Genomic DNA, 18,846 nt, shown 5'->3' with positions numbered 1-18,846 from the left:
TTTCCAATAAACTACTTACAAAAATCCAGAAGTGGTGCTGTGGCTCAAATGGCAAGGCTCATATTGAGCACAAAGAGGCTCAGAGGCAGCACCCAGGCTCAGAGTTGAAGCCTCAGAATTGGCAAAAATAAAATCAAGTTATGATTTTCTCAATGCTTTGATAGAAGAGAACACAGAGCAGCCCATCCATGGCTATTCCTTGTTCTGGCCAGGAATACTTTGTATGAGATAGCTCTTTCCTCTGCTCTGACATATTTGTCTCAGGACAGTGAACACAACTCAATGTTCCAATCATTTCCATGGATTACTTTTAAATGCTCATGGCTATTCTCCATACACACCCAATGATACTCAAAGGCTTGATGCCATGGTGGACCTGGTGTATTGTTGAGATTTGTTCTGAGAAACATTTCTGATCTAAAAAACTCTCATTGACCTGTTGAGTGAAAGGCAAGAACGAATGTGCTGTTGGGTGAATTTTGGCTATCTTTCAAACGTTTATGAAAAACAGACAGTAGTGTCAGGACAGTTCTGTCGCTCCACTGAAATCACATCTTCAACTTTTTGATTAATATCATTTAGACCAAAAAGAAAGTGAAGAGAATGGGAGGAAACAAAGCTTTGTGTCTCAATACTTCACAATATCATCTTAGATTACATTAGAGGAAACAAACATGTGCCAGACCTTCAGTTGGGAGAGAGAGAATGTGGAGGCTGAAATTCTAAGAGTATGTTCACAAACTTTTATATCCTTAATCTTCCCGAGAAGATTAGTTGAATCTAAGTTTAAGGAAGTGAAATTCTAAGCAAATAAAATGAAGGAATTACATAAAACACTTAGGTGATTACATTAGCACTGCAGTAATATGTTATGAAAAGGGACAGATTAGTCTCCCAAGCCCAAACTTGAAACCTCATGTCTATAGATAGAGGGAAACATAAAAAGATCCTGTAATGGGACACTTAAATGCTTAACGCCAGCAGGCACGAAGTACTGAACAAGGGGTTAACAAGGTTATTCTAGTGTTTAAAATCATGGCCAAGACTTCTGGTTAACATGGCAGATCCCAGGGGTTATTTTTCTTGGACTCAAAACCTCATTAAAATGCAATTAACAGAATTTACAAAAATGAATACATTGTTTGGCTCCAAGATACAGATAATACAGATCACAAGCAAGTTAATTTTAGAAAGCAGATGGGCAATAGATTATAAATAATGTTAGCCTAGACGATGAAGCCTGTAAGACTAAAATAGAATCTGCTATGAAAACCTAAATAGTACTATGGATCCATGGAAATCAGAGTGTAACTTGATTTGTATCCTAAGGAAAAGATCTAAGCTCTAGACTTTCTTCTCCCCATACATTTAGTCCTGTCCAGTCTTCTTCTACATATGATCCAAAGTTTAAGTGCTTACTTTTGGAGAACTGAGTTTCAAACCAAAGACTGGACATAATAACAAGAGATTCAGCTAGGTGTATGGAACACATATTTGTTGAAACATATGCAACTATACACCCTATATCCTTCTCCATTCCATTTCCAGAATTCTGGCAAACAAATGTTTATAAGATTTATCTGTGGCCAAAGAGAAAGTGTAAGAGAAATCATAGATTCATAGTATTTTTATACATTTTTCTTTATTATTATTGTTTCTTTCTATTGTGATAATACCGTACAGAGGGGTTACAATTGCATGAACAAGGTAATGAGTACATACATTTCTGATCAAACGTTGCTGCCTCCTCCTTTGTTTCTCCTTACCATCCCTGCCCTTCTATCCCCCCCTCCCACAAGCCAAATTTGTAAAGTTCGTTTTTTGACATAGCATCTTGTACATCTCATTGTTGCGATGGGTCCACATGTATCCCTATTTAAACATTTTGTTTTTTCCCTTCCTCTCCACAAATTATACGAATATCAAATACAGTGAAAACAGGGGTTATACCATGGGGGAGGCACATACAAAGCAACAAAGAAATCATCATATAAATATGTTGGAAACAATAGCAAGAAAGAAAATTCTGTACAGAGGGTTACAGTTACATGAGCAAGGTAATGAATACGTTTCCTATCAAGCATTGTTACCTCCTCCTTTGTTTTTCCCCCTGAGTATCCTATCATCCTTTCCCTCCCAAGTCCACAAATACACTCCCTCCCCATCCGCCCCGCCCCTGCCTAAATTGTAAAGTTCATTTTCAACATAGTGTCTGTGCATCTCATAGTTACAATGGGTCAACCTGTATCCCTATTTAAGCATTTTGTTTTTTTCCTTCCCTTTCCCAAATTAGAAAAGTGTATATACAAGATTCGGGGCACTGACATCAAATACAGTGAAAAATGAGGTTTTTAATGGAGGTAAATGGGGAAAACAACCTGGATATGGATCACTTTCCAGAAGCACCATCCAGTAGGAATAAAATATATGCCCTGTATATAATTTTAAACAGGTTTGAATGTTTAAAATATTTAAGAAATGAAAAGATTGGTATACTAGTATCATTTTCATAAATAGCAAATACAAAATTAAAAGATAATTTACAATTTTGGTACAAAGTTTTGGAAATACGGGGTTCTGTTCTTGCACCCTATATCAGCTCAGACTAGCTGCATTCCAAATTTTCCTGCCTACGTTACTGATGAGGTGAGGCATTTTTACTCTTGTGTAAATCTTCACTTGTTGTCTACACTTTAAAATATAAATGGAAAACCACTAGTATTTTGAGGACCCGTAAGACACAATTTAAAAAAATGAACAAGCAATTAGTGAAAACAAGCAGAAAAACGTTATTTTAAAAACTAATATTTATGCTAATTAATATTTATGATAATTAATATGGAGGATAAGGCAAGGAGACTACGACAAGACCAGCCTAAGCTAATCTACTTTATATGCTGGGAGACAAATGAAGTGAGAAAGGGTGAGAAGAGGAACTTGTAATCTTCAATTAATGTACGTGAAAATGGAATTAAGAAACCTGAGGACTTGGGTGGGGCTGGGAGAGACAAAGAAGAATGATGAAAGATGATCTAGATGCCTTGTACTCATAGACTGACATGGTGAACTGAGACGTCTTTGTACAACTACTTAAAGATAATAATGATAAAGAAAACATGTATTTATGATTAATGCCTTCAAACTGTAAGACAATTACTACTACAATAGCAAACCAAGGCACCATAGTGATAAAGTTAAAAGGCAGCAATCTGAAAAATTTAAACAATAATTATAGAAATAATCCAGTAGGGCAGTTGTGATAGTAGAGTAGCAAGAGTCATAGAATATGCCTAATTTATATATAAAGGGATTTCCATAGAAAGGGAAATAAAATTAAAACCACAATGAAGAAATAGGGGTAGAATATATAATAATCTCTAGAACTAAGAGATATAAGATGCTAGAGTGCAAAAAGCTACCAATCTAATACTCAAAGGACTGAAACACCACACATCATGATCTAATTTGCATCTTCAGAATGTTTCAGGGGCTGACAAGTAAGCAGAAGTATGGCATATTGTAATTCCAGCTCTGAGGAGGCTGAGACCAGCTTGGGCAACAAAACAAAACTTGGTCTCATAAAGAGAAAAAAATCAATGGGCTGGGACGGTGGCTCAGTGGTAAGAGCACTTGCCTTGCATGCATGAGTCCCTGGGTTTGATTCCTCAGCACCACATAAGCAAAAAGAAAAAAGCCAGAAGTGGCGCTGTGGCTCAAGTGGTAGAGCGCTAGCCTTGAGCTGAAGAGCTGAGGGACAGCGCCCAGGCCCAGAGTTCAGGCCCCACGACCAGACCCAAAAAATAAAAAATAAAATAAAGAAAAAAAATCAAAATGAACCAAGGAAGGAAGGAAGGAAGGAAGATTTGTGGAAGAAGGAAGGAAGTGAGAGAGGGAGGGAGGGAGGGAGGGAGGGAGGGAGGGAGGAAAGAAGGGAGGGAAGGAGAGAGGGAGAAGAGGGGAAAGAGACAACAAACAAGAAGAAAAGGTGGAAGGGAAGGGAGCTGAGGAAAGGAAGAGGGTAGGGAGGGAAAGGAAGGAGAAAAGAGAGGAGAAGAAGGTACAAGAAGGGAAAAGAGGAAAATTGAAGGTAGAAAAATAAAAATAAATAGATCACAAAAGACTGAAAGGCTCAAGATTAACACTATATACCAAGAAATGTTTCATATGCTAAGAAAACATACTTTCAAAGCACTAATGGGAATTTAGAAGTGAAAAGTAATCACTTCAAAAATTTCCAACTTTTATTCTTTATACACTCAAATCGTCACGAATTTTCAAGAGTATTAAGTAATGAAGTTCCCAGAATATAAATGCCACCAAAATAAGGATGTGAACTAATGAATCAGGAGACAGAGGACAAATGACACAGCTTGTCTGACAACTGAGTGAAAAGGGAATTTCCAAAGGAGATTGAAAGGAAGTTTTAATGTAAAAATTATGTAATAGAGTAAGAAAAATATTAAGAAGAGCTGAAGTGGGGCACCAGTGGCTCAAGGCTGTAATCCTAGATACTTAGGAGGCTGAGATCTGTGGATCTTGTTCAAAACCAGCCCAAGCAGAAAAGTCCATGTGAGACTCATATCTCCAATAAACCACTCAGAAACCAAAGGTGGTACTGTGGCTCAAGTGGTAGAGCTCTAACCTTGAGCACAAAGAGGCTCAGGGACAGCTCTCAGGTCGTGAGTTCAAGCCCCACAACCAACCAAAAACAGAAAAAGAACAGAAGATTTTCAGGCACTGATGGCTATTTTAAGGTGCTTGAATATGTTTTTTAAATTGAAATAGCAGTTAAGTAATTGTAAGTAAGGGAAATTAACAGGATAAGAGTTTATTTCTCTGAATGGTCACATGGAAAGCAGTAAATTGTAATGAGCATTCCAGCTGAAGGACCATTGTAACACTGAAAAGATGTAGCTTGTATTTACTTGTATTCACATAAAAAGGAACAGATTGTCCCATTCTAAACAGAGTTGGGATTACTGAGGAATGTGCTTGCAGTTTATGGTCATAGCACAGAACCAAAAGCAAACTGTGAGCGTCATCACCATGAGTAGGAGAAATATGCTTTTTGATGGTCCCTTGGGACACCAGTAGGGAGAAATGGAAAAGTGATGAGACCTGGACAGGAATTAAAACGTCAGTTGGTAAATGCAAAACTGTAAAAAGAAAAGAACCAAAGGTCTTGGCACTTTTGTAATACTGTCTCTGAAGAAATGAATGTGCTACAAAGGCTAACATGTCACAGAGCAGATAGCAAAGGGACACAGATACGAACTGATATTTTAAAATAAGTAAGTTTTTCATCTATTTCTCATTTTTCCCACACAGGTAACATGTTAACAGGTTGGGTTACGAGCTGACTCCCAGGTTGGCCTTACGGTGTAGTATAGAACTGGGACAAGTGTGTCAGCACTGTGGGCACAGAGTGGGAAGAGGTGGCCAGGGGAAGGTAACAGTGGGAGCAAAAGTCACAAAAGTGGTTTGGGGGGGCAGAAGGCCACAGACCAACAGGAGATATTGGCCATTTTATTTCAAAGTTTACAATCAAGAACTAGATCTAGGTAAAGAAAAGACTCATCAAAATGAGCCAATGAATGAGTTGATTTCAGTACATGAATATACTTTAGGGTATTTACAGATTATCTCATCAGTGGGTATTTTTAAGCAAAGCCCATGATGATACAAATTTCTAGTTTACATTCTTATTTAGACATGTGTAGAAAGAATCCTTACAATAAAAATGATAACAATGGTAACTGTGAGGAAACATATTTTTTTTCATTCTACAATGTATATATTTTAAAACATCATATTGGATTTGGTAAGGTAATATACTGTCAATTTAAAAAATTAAATTTAAAAAAGAAAGGTGATTGTTGTTGAAATACCAAAACATCAGATTATGTCATAATTTTAGAAGGAATCTTTCACATCTAAAAATGTAGGTACATGTATATTTAACATATGTATTAATTCCACTGAGATACATATATTGATTTAAAGTAATTTCTAACTCAATCTTTTTGTTCAATAGTTAACTTTGAACCTAAGGCCCCAAAACTTGCTAAGCAGGTGCCCTACCACCAAGACAGGCCTCCAGTCGTATCTCAAAATTCTACAATCTGAGTATTAAACTATCACTATTGAAAGACTCCTTAAGTTTTTAGAAAGCAATTCACAGAAATTAAAATTTTATTTTATTTTATTTTATTTTATTTTATTTTATTTTATTTTATTGTCAGTTGTGGAGCTTGAACTCTGGGCGTAGTCACTGTCCCTGAGCTCTTCAGCTCAAAGCTAGTGCTCTACCTCTTGAGCCACAGCACTACTTATTGGAGATAAGAGACTCATGGACTTTCCTGCACGGACTGAATTTTAACCATGATCCTAGATCTCAGCCTCCTGAGCAGCTAGGATTACAGGTGTGAGCTACCTGTGCTCGGCTTATTCTTCTTTATTTTATATTTTTCAAAGATACATGAGTTTTTCATTTACATAACAAGCTATCTTAATGATATGGCTATATAAAAGATTATATTACATAAAATAATTAAGTCTGTGCATAGTGAGGTTTTTGGGAGCTCATGTCTATAATCCTAGCTAATTAATAAATTGAGATCTGAGAATCAAGGTTCAAAGCCAGCCTGGGCAGGAAAGTCTGTGAGACTCTCTCTCTCTCTCTCTCTTTTTTTTTTTTTTTGGTTGGTCATGGTGCTTGAACTCTGGCCCTGGGCACTGTCCCTGGGCTCTTCAGCTCAAGGTGAGCACTCTACTGCTTGAGCTACAGCGCCACTTCTGGTTTTTGAGTGTTTTATTGGAGATAAGAGTCTCACAGACTTTCCTGCCCGGGCTGGCTTTGAACCGCAATCCTTAGATCTCAGCCTCCTGAGTAACTAGGATTACAGGCATGAGCCACAGGCGTCTGGCTATGAGACTCTTATCTTCCATTAATCACCAAAAAGCTAGAATAGATCTGTGGCTCAAATGGCAGAGTGGTATCTTTGAGCAAAAAATCTCAGGGACAATGTCCAGGTCCTGAGTTCAGCCCCAATAATTGTGCTGTGCACAAGCACAATTATTATCCACAAATTATTCTGACCTTATGGTTCTTACTGACCAATATATTACTAGCAAAACAGACATTAAATTAATTCCCAAATGTGTTACACATAAATTAGGGCTTAGGAAAGAAATAACAAAGGTATGTTACTAGATAATCATCAAAACTGTAGTAATTAGATTTTATATATGTAATTAGATTTCTTGAAATAACTAAGAACTTTGATATGAGAAAGAAAAATCAGCCCATGCTTTAGGAGCTGACCTGCTACTATCAGCTAGGACTTAATATTTATCGATACTGAAGACAAAAGTGATTTCTGGACCTGAGGATGACACAATAACAAGATGTGTTGACACTGTGTCTCTGTGACAGAATACACAAGAATATCAGCTTAAGAAAATAGACATAGGAGGAAATATGTCCATTGACTCATGAGTTCCAGGGTGTTAGTTCATGGTCACTTGGTTCCTTGGTTCTGGGCCTAGAGGAGGTAGAACATTATGGCAGAGTACATTGTGAAGCAGAGCTGCTGATGTTATGGTAGCTAGGAAGAATGAAGAGAGATAGACACCTAGACAAAATAACCCCTTGAAGGGCAGGACCCCCAAATACTTACTTCTCCCAATGAGGCTTTGCCCCCTCAAGTTTCTTCTCCCTCCCAGTAACCAACTAGATTTTGAATATATAAATGAGTTAATCCATTCAATAGGTTAGAGCTCTAATGGTCCAAACACTTTTCAAAAGCCTCACCTTGAACACTGCTACACACTGGGGAGCAAACTTCTGTTTTTTTGGAATTCACTTAAGATTCCAACCTACATTATAATGCCTTACAGCATTTGAACTTTGGGATTGGGGTTATAGAGTTGAAGGAAGCAGAGGCAGAAAGCAAAATGCAAATCTGTAATTGTTACATCTCATCTAGGAGGAGAGAAAGCTAGACTGTGGGTAACTGTTGCAATTGATAAAGAAGCAGTCATGCTCCATGGGAAAAATGCACACATTTACACCTTAAACAGCATTAATAGCCCATTTATTTTATTATATGACTATAGAGCAGGCTAGTAATCTTGGTAGCTCATAATGTATTGTCTAAAGGAGATAGTTTACATAATACTTTCATCTCCAATAAGCCACTCAAAATCCAAAAGTGGCACTGTGGCTCAAGTGGTAGAGCACTGACCTTGAGCACAAAGAGGCTCAGGGACAGCTCCCAGGCCTTGCGTGCAAGCCTCACAACTGACCAAAATCAGTATAGAGGAAAAGGAAGACAGGCTGGGATGAAGAAAGGTAAGGCACATCAAGAAAAAAAATGGTCACAAAACTCCAAACAGAATGTTAAAGCTCTTTTTAAAAAGACATAGAGGAGTTTTGAGACAGTATCATCAAACTCCATCTAAAGGGACATCTCAGTCACTACATTAAAGCTATTGTACTATCCTTATGTCTACAAAGCAACATAATAATATATTTGGCAAAAATTTTTTCCCAGTTCAAGATGTATCAAGAGAATAGTAGGTGAATTCCAAAGATTTTTTAGACATTATTATGGCACATAGCACTTAGATTAAAATCTTAGGTAGTCAATATATTGGGAAGCACAGAGCATATTGACTAGAATCAAAATATTTAGATCCCTACTGTTAACTGTGCCTTTAGAAAAATATACTAAATGAAGCAACTGGTAGAAAAACAATAAAACAGTGGGAATAATGACAGTAAGTACAATAATACAATAGTAATGACTATCTTAAAAGCAGGAATCCTGAAACATTAATAATGCTTCTCACTAAATACTAATCACTTTGCCTTATTATTATCAGAGTGCTTTTCAGGGACCCAATTACTTATGTAATAGACCCACTTAACTCATTCAATTTAAAAGAATCTGCACATTACCTGGGATCAAATAATAGCATAAATCATTCACTTTTTCATTTATTTGTGCTATTATTTTCCCAGGGACATTTACAAATGCTTTGTATTTTGTTTTAATTTATAAACATTGAAAATAGAAATAAAGACTTCAAGTAGTTTTGTTCTGTAATTTTAATTGAGAGAAAATGTGAGACTCAATGAAGCAAAATTTTGATAAAGTCCTCAAGTAGTTCACAGTGTAAATAGGAGGGCAGGTTTATTCCTGGGAATTATAATAGTGTGTGATGCCCGTGGCCAGGTGGAAAGAGTGAATAATAAGCATGGCATTTGGGGTTGTTATGTTCACCAATTTCTTTGAATACTACTGTGCTAAGCCTAGTCTTATTTAATCAGCTGCTATAGTGAGCTGTGTGCTTTGAGCTAATACTCGATATAGTTTCCACAATTTCTTTGCCAGTCAGTTCTTGTTTTCCAAGAGAAGGAAGCTTCTTAAAACTAAATCCTATTCTGAGCTTAATTCTCCCCTCATGGCACATGCCCTTCCCAAGTCTTATCTTGACCTCAACCCTTTGCCCACATAGCAAGCACCATCTGGACAGGCATGCCAGCAACCTGAGCCACATTCTGACCTGTCTCCTTTCACTGACAGATTAACACTAACCTTGAACATGTTTGCTCTTATTTTTATGTTCTGGTTCTAGAACTATTACTTCCCTTATCAAAACTCCTTCTGGTTGCTGAAATCCGAACCTTTAGTTTCAAATTTACCTCTCCTTTGAAATTAGCTTCCTATCTTTAACTTGGGTTTTCATTTACCTATACTTTTATTCCCCTGGTGACACCAGCAACTATTTTTATTTATTTATTTATCCATAAAACTTGCAAGGAAGGAAAATAAATCTTTAAATCAACTAAACAATGGTATGTTTTGCTCCTCATTTGAGCATAGATGTACATCAAAGAAGAACACAAAAAATGGCATGTGTTGAAAAGGTTTGGATATTTTCAACTCAAGATACAGTGTCAACATCTAGAACTTGAACAGCAGGCAGAGATACATATGGGAGCAATGAGGTGAATATTTGTGTTCCTTCAACATACAGATTATAAATTAAAGCATAAGAATGGATAAGATTCCTTAGGAGGTGACATTGAAGCCTACTAAAGCTGCAGGAATAGACAATCTCATTTAGAAAAGGTAATATAAGCTTACACAATTTTAAGAAGCCATAGAGTCCTTTGTGTGTAAATGTTTGTGGACTTTAGTTTAACTATGATAAAATTATTATTACTTCTAATAGGTGTAGTTTTTTTGTAAAATGGAATTTAGACCTAATGAGAGTAGCTGAAAGGAGATTTCCATTTCTAATCCTCAGGAAACAAGTCCAGCTTCATAGCTGCTGCTTTGCCATGGTAAACAAGTATTAAGCAATTTTCTTTTTCCACAAAAGCCCATTCAGATAGTTTCAATTGCTTGCTTTTATTTATTCTTACAGGATTTCAGTTTCAGGAATGCTATCCCTGTTACTATGTACAGAAGTTCTGCATGGGAGGTAAGGAGAAAGAAAGTGGCATCTTGGGTACTCAGAAGGAATGTTAATGGATAGAGAAGATAATGGGAATGATTATAATAAACTTCTTTCTGTTTGCCTCTTAATACTAGGATTTGCTCTGCCCCTTGCTTAATCCTCACTTTCCCAACTATATCTGTTAGAAATATATTTTTAAATTACATTATAGTAGAAGGCAATACAAGGGTGCAACATAATGTTTTAGAAAAGTGAAGTGGAAAACCTTTCATGGGGCTCTCAAAGAGACCACAAGGAACAAAGAAGTAAAGAAGAAAAACAGATGATAGTTGTACCTATAGCACCAATTGGCTACCATTGCCCACTCCCAGAAAAGGACTGAAGAGAATGTACGTAGTCTGGAGAAGGACAGCTAGTATATACATTGTGGAGCCTCAAAAAGTAAAAAGCAGGTAAACTACAACCCATCTCTGGAAGAGGAGTAGAAAATCTAAAACACAAACAACAGACCAAGAGTGGAACGGACTTAATCTTTCTCTCTGATTTTATCCAGGGCACAGAACATGCATTAAAGAAACAGCAAAGAGGTACAGAAGGAAGAACATCAAGGTTTAGAAAGCCATTGGGGAAAAGGAGTAAGCTACCAGTGAGATCTTGGGTGAAATAAGTGAGTTTCAGGGAATGAATTGCTAAGAAATTCTGTTTCTGAGGGTTCATAATTAGAATGAAGTCAATGGTCAAATAGTTCTTCAAAACTGATTTACCAGTTTTGTAAGCAGATAATCTGTAGTGTATCATGAAACAACAAACAAAAATACCAATCATTTACAGCAAAAACAATCCAAACGTGTTGGGAAAAGCAGGGATGATAACATGCTAAACACTTGATAAAACTCTGTCTCAGGATTTTCTACATCAAAAAATTTCATGGATCTATATATTTTAAAGTAGAGGTCTTTGCAACTTGGGGGTATTATTAAAAGAGTAATAATTTCAGGTGCTGATGGCTCATGCCTATAATCCTAGCTACTCAGGAGGCTGAGCGCCAAGTATGGGAGTCCACTGGCAGCCAGGGTAGAAAAGTCCATGAGACTCTTATCTCTAATAAACTACACAGAAAAGCCAGAAGTGGCTCTGTGACTCACATGGTAGAGCACTATCCTTGAACAAAAGAAGCTCCAGGACAGGGACCAGGCCCTGAATTCAAGCCCAAGGACTGGCATCATAGTAGTAGTAGTACTAGTAGTAGAAGTAGTAGTAGTAATGGCATGGAAGTGATAGATTTTAAAATTGTTTAAGTGATTAAAACTTTTCCTTGAAATTTTAGTCATAATTTTTGTTAGAAAGTGACCATCTGGCATTGGGAAAGACTTTGATGTGTTGTTTTTAATAGATGAATAACATCTATCTAATAGGTGCTTTTGTGTCAGGGGCTAGGACAGAGCTGATAGACATAAGAAGTTTTAAATATGCCTGGCCACCAAGGCAGTTTTTATTTCATCTAGAACCTCTATGTGGATCTCTGTAGTATTCAGTAGCATTCAAATCAAGCTTGCAGCTGATCATATTATAATTGTCCATCTTCATGTCTACTCAGAACATTTCACAAGCAGCTCTTAAGAGTTACAGTTTATATAAAGTAGGGGCATTCTCAAAGGATCAAGTTCAAATTTAGTGCTTGTTTCCATTTCAGACTAAATAATTTAACAACAAGTAAATTTAGGAAGTAATCAAACCTAAAATGCAGAGTCCACACTGCAGTATTTTCTCCATAAGACATTATTTGATATTTTAATCATGCATTTGATGAAGATGGTAAAGGAAGCTTGGAGCAGACCAGGGAGACCTATTTGTCCAGCATCCTTTTCGCTAGTGTCAGTGTCACTATGATCTTTCTGGATTATTATTGTTTTCTTTTCTAGAAGATTAGTACTCAATCTAGAATATGTTTTGGAGAGTTATTGAGAAAGTATACACGAATTTGACCTGTGTTTTCATCATAAATTTGATTTTTTCTACTTTGATCAAAAGCTTTTATGGTGGTTCATCAACAATATTGAGAACAACTTGTATAAAGATCATAGGTCCTTATAAATGTTTGCCATGATGTTTGTTTCTAATAGTGTTCTCCTTAGCCTATACCAATGACACAGAATAGTTGCCAATGTTTGACTCGTATGTCAATAAACACAATAATCTGAAAGAGAGCAACTGCGCAACTGCACCAAATACTAATGTTTTAGATTCAACTGAAAAGATACTTTACTTCTTAGCAATTTGCATCCATTCTACAATGAAACTATACTCAGCGTTCTATGCAATGAAACCACTACCCCAAATAAGCTAATTTTTGTGACTTCTCTAAACTCCCCAGAATGCTACACAAGTAAAATTTACAAGAAAATCTGCTATATTTCACATATAGTAATCATGAGGTTGCAGAACAATTTTCCAAATAAACTTTAAACAGATTGAGATGTTCTTAATTAAATCATGGCTTGAAACATGTTGCTTGTTGTTTGTTTGTTTTATAATTTTCCAACAGGCCATTACTATGTAAAACTTGATCACACAGACTGATCAAACTAGGATTAAAGATGTGAACCACATCACCTGGAATAATATTCTTTTTTATTTTCTAAAACTTACTTGAAAAACTTGATGAGAAGAAACACTAGTTAAGAGATGAAAGTAAAATGACAATAATCTTAAAAACCTGTTCTTATTCCTCTTGTAAGTTTGTGGAGCAGTGAAGGGCAAACAATCCTTTCCCATATTAGTTCACTCTGAAGTCCTTGGAGAGTGCAGCCAATATATCTGTATCCTCTCCGCAATACTGGCCAATTTTCTGTCATTTCCTCTTTCTTTTTTTTTTTTTTAATATTATTTTATTTTATTTGAGAACATATTGTACAGAGGGGCTACAATTACATGGGCAGGATAATGCATACATTTCTTACCAAGCATTGCAGCCTCCTCCTTTGTTTACCCTTCACCTCCCTTCCCAGCCTCCCCCCTACCCCCACCCAATTATACCCCCCTCCCCCCCCACACACCGACATTGTAAAGCTGGTTTTGACATGACATTTTGTACTTCTCATTGTTGCAACAGGTACCTGAATCCTTAAGCCAGGCCCAAAGAAGCATAGGTCCCATGGTTTCCCTTATTTGCAATATCTAGTATAGGTATGAGTCAAGCGGAAAAGGTCAGATAATGTGATGTTAGGAAAATGAACCCTTAAATATGTATTTTAATGTTTTCGTTTCTTTCATGCATGTGTTTCTAACGCATTTATAAGATTATTTCTTTGTTGCTTTGTATGTCCCTCCCCCACAGTGTAACCCCCGCTTTCACTATATTTGATGTCAGTATAACATGTGGAGGAGATGGGGACAAACAAGTTGTCATTTCCTCTTTCATGATAGTGTTTGTGTGGCAAAGGTCTCTGGGTATATTGAAATCATCTCCAACTATTTAGTAGGTATTAGCAAGCATTTAAGTAAATGTTATTTATTCTCTACATGGCTTCATGTGTCAAAAGACACAGAGAATCTACCTCATCTCTCTCCACAAAGAATAACTGAAAAACTTATTGTGGAACCCATGGTATAATAATAACCTTTTGTTAAAAGTTTCCAGTAACGTAGCCAACTTTTTGTATTTCTACATACAAACCAAAGTAAAAGCAATTATTTACTATATTGTTTTTATACTCCCGGTGTGCCTACAGCTTTAGACCATTTCCTCTGCCTGTTGAATAGTTTAGTGTTTGTGATGGGGAAACACATTTTAGATGAGATCTTACTCAGAATACCGGGCAGACACCTGACATGGAAATTTCTCCCGTGGCCCCATGCTTCTCCAGGACAGTCCCTGTACTCCATATTCTGAATAACTCTATTTTGGTTGTAAGGAAAACCAATAAGCAATCTACCTACCATTTCACCCTTTTCATTCAAGTTACAGTGTTTCTTTTTATGTCTTTGTTGTTGTTTTTGTTTTGCTTGGTCATAGGGCTTGAACTTTGGGCTTCGGCACAGTCCCTGTGCTCTTCAGCCCAAGGCCAGAATTCTACCACTTGAGCTACAGAGCCACTTCCGGTTTTCTAGTGGTTTATTGGAGATAAGAGTCTCACGGACTTTCCTGCCCTGGCTGGCTTTGAACCGTCATCCTCAGATCTCAGCCTCCCGAGTAGCTAGGATTACAGGCGTGAGCCACCGGCGCCCGGCTTTGGTTTTAAAAGTTTATTATTTTATTGTAAAGGTGATAGTGCTGGAGGAATATCAGTACTGAACTTCAAACTCTATTAAAAATTCGTAGCTATATAAACAACTTGGTACTGGCACGTGGACAGGCATGAGGACCAATGGAATAGACTTGAAGACCCACAAATTATCCCAGAAACCTATGGCTACCTAATTTTTGATAAGGGAGCCAAAATTATCAGAGGGAGGAAAGACAGTCTTTTCAACAAATGGTGCTAGCAGAACTGTCTGTTCACATGTAGAAAATTAAAGTTGGATCCTTACATATCACCGTGCATCAGTTTCAACTCTAAATGGATCAAAGACCTCAAGGTAAGAGCAGATTCCCTGAAAATATTAGAGGAAGGATTATAGTAAACTTCCTAAATAAAGATCCAGAAACACAACAAATCAAAGAAAGGCTGGATAAATGGGACCACATTAAACTTCAGAGCTTCTGTATGGCAAAGTACATAGCTAGCAAGATAAATAGAAAATCCATAGATTTAGAGCAGACCTTCACTAGCTTTACAATAGACAAGGGACTCATATCAAAAATATACCTAGAGTTAAAAAATTTAACCACCCAATAACAAATTCTCACCACCTCATTAATAAGTGGGCTAAAGAATTAAAAAGAGACTTGTCTGGAGAGGAAATAAAAATAGCCAATAGACACATGAAGAATTGTTCAACATATCTGGACATAAAAGATATGAAAATCAAAAATGTACTGAGATTCTACCTCACCCTAGTTAGAATAGCCATTATCAAGAAAACAAATAATAACATATTCTGACCAGGATGTGGCCAAATGGAATTGTTGGTGGTAATGTAAACTGGTTCAACCACTCTGGAGAGCAGCATGGAGGGTCTTGTCAACTTCAAAGGGAGCTGCATATTTCACATGTCCACCTATGTGTCCAGCGCTTCACAATCAGTCAGCTTTCCATCCATCTCCTTATTACCTCTGTTCCCTCCCCTGAGATTGGTCACAATTCCCATTTCCTTTATCATAAGTCATTGAATATTCTGACTGTAATTCCCCATTCCCATGCCCCTCAGTAGATGAATGGATCAAGAAAATGTGGTGTATATATATATATATATATATATAAAACACACACAATGGAATTCTATGCCTATATCAGAAAGAATAACATCACCCCATTTTTTAGGAATTGGAAAAAATTATATTAAGTGAAGTAAGCCAGGCCTAAAGAAATATAGGTCCCATGGTTTCCCTTATTTGCAAGAACTAGTATAAGCCTGGAACAAGTAGAAAAGGTCAAAGGCTATGTACATATGACCAGCTAAGATGAAGTTAAGCGAAGTGAACCCCAAAATAGGGACACAATTGTTTTTTTTCTTCCTTGCTATTGTTTCTAACATATTTATAAGGTACCATGTGAAAATTTGGTGATTTTTTTAAACAATGTTTTGTGTATTTGAATGCTGCAAATACTAAGAGAACCAGAAAACTACATGCTGCTTTTCACGCAAAGCAAAATGAACCCCAGTAATATCAATAGCTCAATAGCTCCAGCCATTCCAATAACCAAGGCCATAAGTAACAAGGCAAAGTCTTCTTCCCAGATCTTCCCATCAAAGAAGCAAGTTACAGAAGCAGAGCTAGCAGTTAGTGATTACAAAATAGCAATTATAATTCCAGTCATTCCAATAACCAAGGCCATAAGTCACAAAGCAAAGTCTTAATCCCAAAGCTTCCCATCAAAAAAGCAAGTTAGTGAAATAGCAATTACAGTCTCTATAAGCAAAGTAATAAGTTCTTGAAACAAAAAACACATTCCAAGTTTCTTACTTATCACACCCCAAAATCAAACCACTTTCCAGTTTTCTGGCTCTTACCAAATTCTAGTAACCTGATGTTTAACTCACCAATTTACTTCAAGCCTTTATCTTTGGAATTTTTCCTTTAATGACTATCCTGGAGGTTTTCTGTATAGGGAGATCCTGCCCTTCAAGTTTGGCCCTATTCTGGGGATACCCACTTTGCACATTTCAGTAAATGCTAGGTCGCAGTTTGTCCCATTCTTAGGGTCTGATGTTTCTCAGGGTACCTGGGACTTGTTTGTCCCAGATAAATTTCATTTTTCCTTGATCTAATTAATACTGTATTTGTTCAATTTAACCTTGTTCTAACATTTGTTTCAAGGGAAGCATTTTCTTTTGCTGAATTTCCTATTCTTTAGCTTTAAACAGACTTTGCCTTTTTTGATCAACAATACAAACTAACATACTACATGTGTGCTTTCTCTTTGTTTAACTATTTCTTTTCCTGACAGCATTCTTCTGGGTTTGAGGGCATCTTTTTTATTCCAAGGTGAATTTTTTTTTAATTTCCTCAAGAGTTAACTTTGTTTCTTAAACTCTCAGAACAGTTTATTACAAGCAGAGTGCACTTTACAAAAGGATCCAATTCCAAATAAATAGTATTTGTGCAGAATATTGAAACTATTTCCCTTTTTTCCCTCTCTCAGGATTACAGGAGTCTCGTGGATAGCCCCCAATCCACTTTTATGACTTAGACAAGTATACCTAACAAGAATCTGTGTCTGTCTCTCTTCATTTAATACTCATTCTGAATTACACACTCAGAGGGAATCAACATGTTGTTTGTACTCTTAACAAGAGTCAACTGGAATGCTTTCTCCAGAATTTAGTCAAGCACCAAGCAACCATTCTCCAGAGACTAAAACAGGCAACCTTCTAATGGTAAAGACACCCATCTCAGTCATTCCCACGATTTCAGAATACCATGAAAAGACAGGAAGCTGCTGGGTCTGTGTCCTCAATTAATTTTTTTTTCTCTAAAGAAGCATACCTACAAGTTTACCTTATGAGAAAGTGACTGCTCTAAACATTTCTGTAGTAATTGCTGGTCGTACAGAGGTGTTTATGAAAAATACCACTAAAAAATTCCACTACAGAACAAAATCTCTGCTACCTCACAAATATCTAGTGCTCTCAGTAAATAAACATTCTATATTCCCCATAGTTAGTTTTATATGTATAAAAACCTATTTATTTTGCTTTATAGGAGTTAAAATGCCAACATGATTTTGTCTTTTGGATTATTTCCTTAATATATTAGTAAATCTAAAAACTGTTTTTAGAGTCGCATAAATAGAAATCATTCAACCTCTACTCTCACTCTTAAATTAGTTTTCCAACCTGGAAAAACAAGAACAAAAGAGAAAAATGTACTTGGTCAGATTTTCAGAGTATCCTTTACAAAAGATGAATATCTTAATATAAGGTAAATGTTATTTAAAGAAAATATGAAATGTGATTGAGACATGTCAAATCAATTTAGAAAAAATATAAATAAATAAAATTAACTAAAATTTCATGAGAACTTTCCTTTTCCTAGTATTATATAGACAAAAGCATGGGACAGACAAATGAAAAATTTATGGGGTGAGTTTAGAAATATATGAACATGTACAATTTAAGAGTTCAAATCATTTAAAAAAATCTTTCTGGTTGCAAATTTATAAATACATTAAAGTAAGCATTGTAGACTAGATTAGTATATCAGGAAGCAATTATTGTCTAGAAAGTTCAAAATAGTACGTTAGAAAATAGTACGTTAGCCACAAAGACATCGATAGCTACATTCTTAAAGAAAATAAGTTCTGCTCACCACTTTCTAGAAGAGCTTGTTTGCCCAGAAGTGGGACCTCAAAGCAGGCTTTGAGCAATACGCTGGAGGAGACACAGAAAATAAACACATGATTTCCACAACACAGCAGCTGAGAACTCAGAGAAGAAACACAGGTCTCAACCCTTAATTTATCTTCAAGGTTATCCCCTCATCTGAAAGCCATTGACCTCTTGAGCATTCCAGCACTTCAGGCTCATGCCTAACACAGACAAATATAGATCCCTGACACCTTAGCCAAATGAAATGCTAGTTCACTTGAAAAAAAAAAACTCACTCAGTTTGTCCCTCAATTGAGGAAATCAAACCCCTTAATCCTTTTCCTGTTAAAACCTGTTATTCTCCTTAAGAAATGAGTTGCTTAAGAAACATAGAAATTCAAATGACCAATCATAGATAATCAATTTTTTCTCTATGAATACTATTTTTTTCTGATAGTAAAGACT

At 36.4% G+C, this 18,846-nt stretch overlaps 1 protein-coding gene across 2 annotated transcripts in view; it reads right to left on the bottom strand.

Annotated features, from left to right (window-relative positions):
* The window catches only part of Cd36 (CD36 molecule (CD36 blood group)), a 78,458-nt gene extending 59,914 nt beyond the window's left edge, over positions 1–18,544 (bottom strand). For both annotated transcript variants that reach the window (XM_069996349.1, XM_069996352.1), the window contains exon 1: positions 18,383–18,544. The gene's annotated coding sequence lies outside the window, so the exon portion shown is untranslated. The remainder of the gene's footprint in view (positions 1–18,382) is intronic.
* Positions 18,545–18,846: the final 302 nt, after the last annotated feature.

Source organism: Dipodomys merriami, unplaced genomic scaffold (genome assembly GCF_024711535.1).
Source record: "Dipodomys merriami isolate MVZ:Mamm:240054 unplaced genomic scaffold, mDipMer1.0.p SCAF_5, whole genome shotgun sequence".
Lineage (NCBI taxonomy): Eukaryota > Metazoa > Chordata > Mammalia > Rodentia > Heteromyidae > Dipodomys > Dipodomys merriami.
This window is presented reverse-complemented; position numbering and strand designations above follow the sequence as displayed.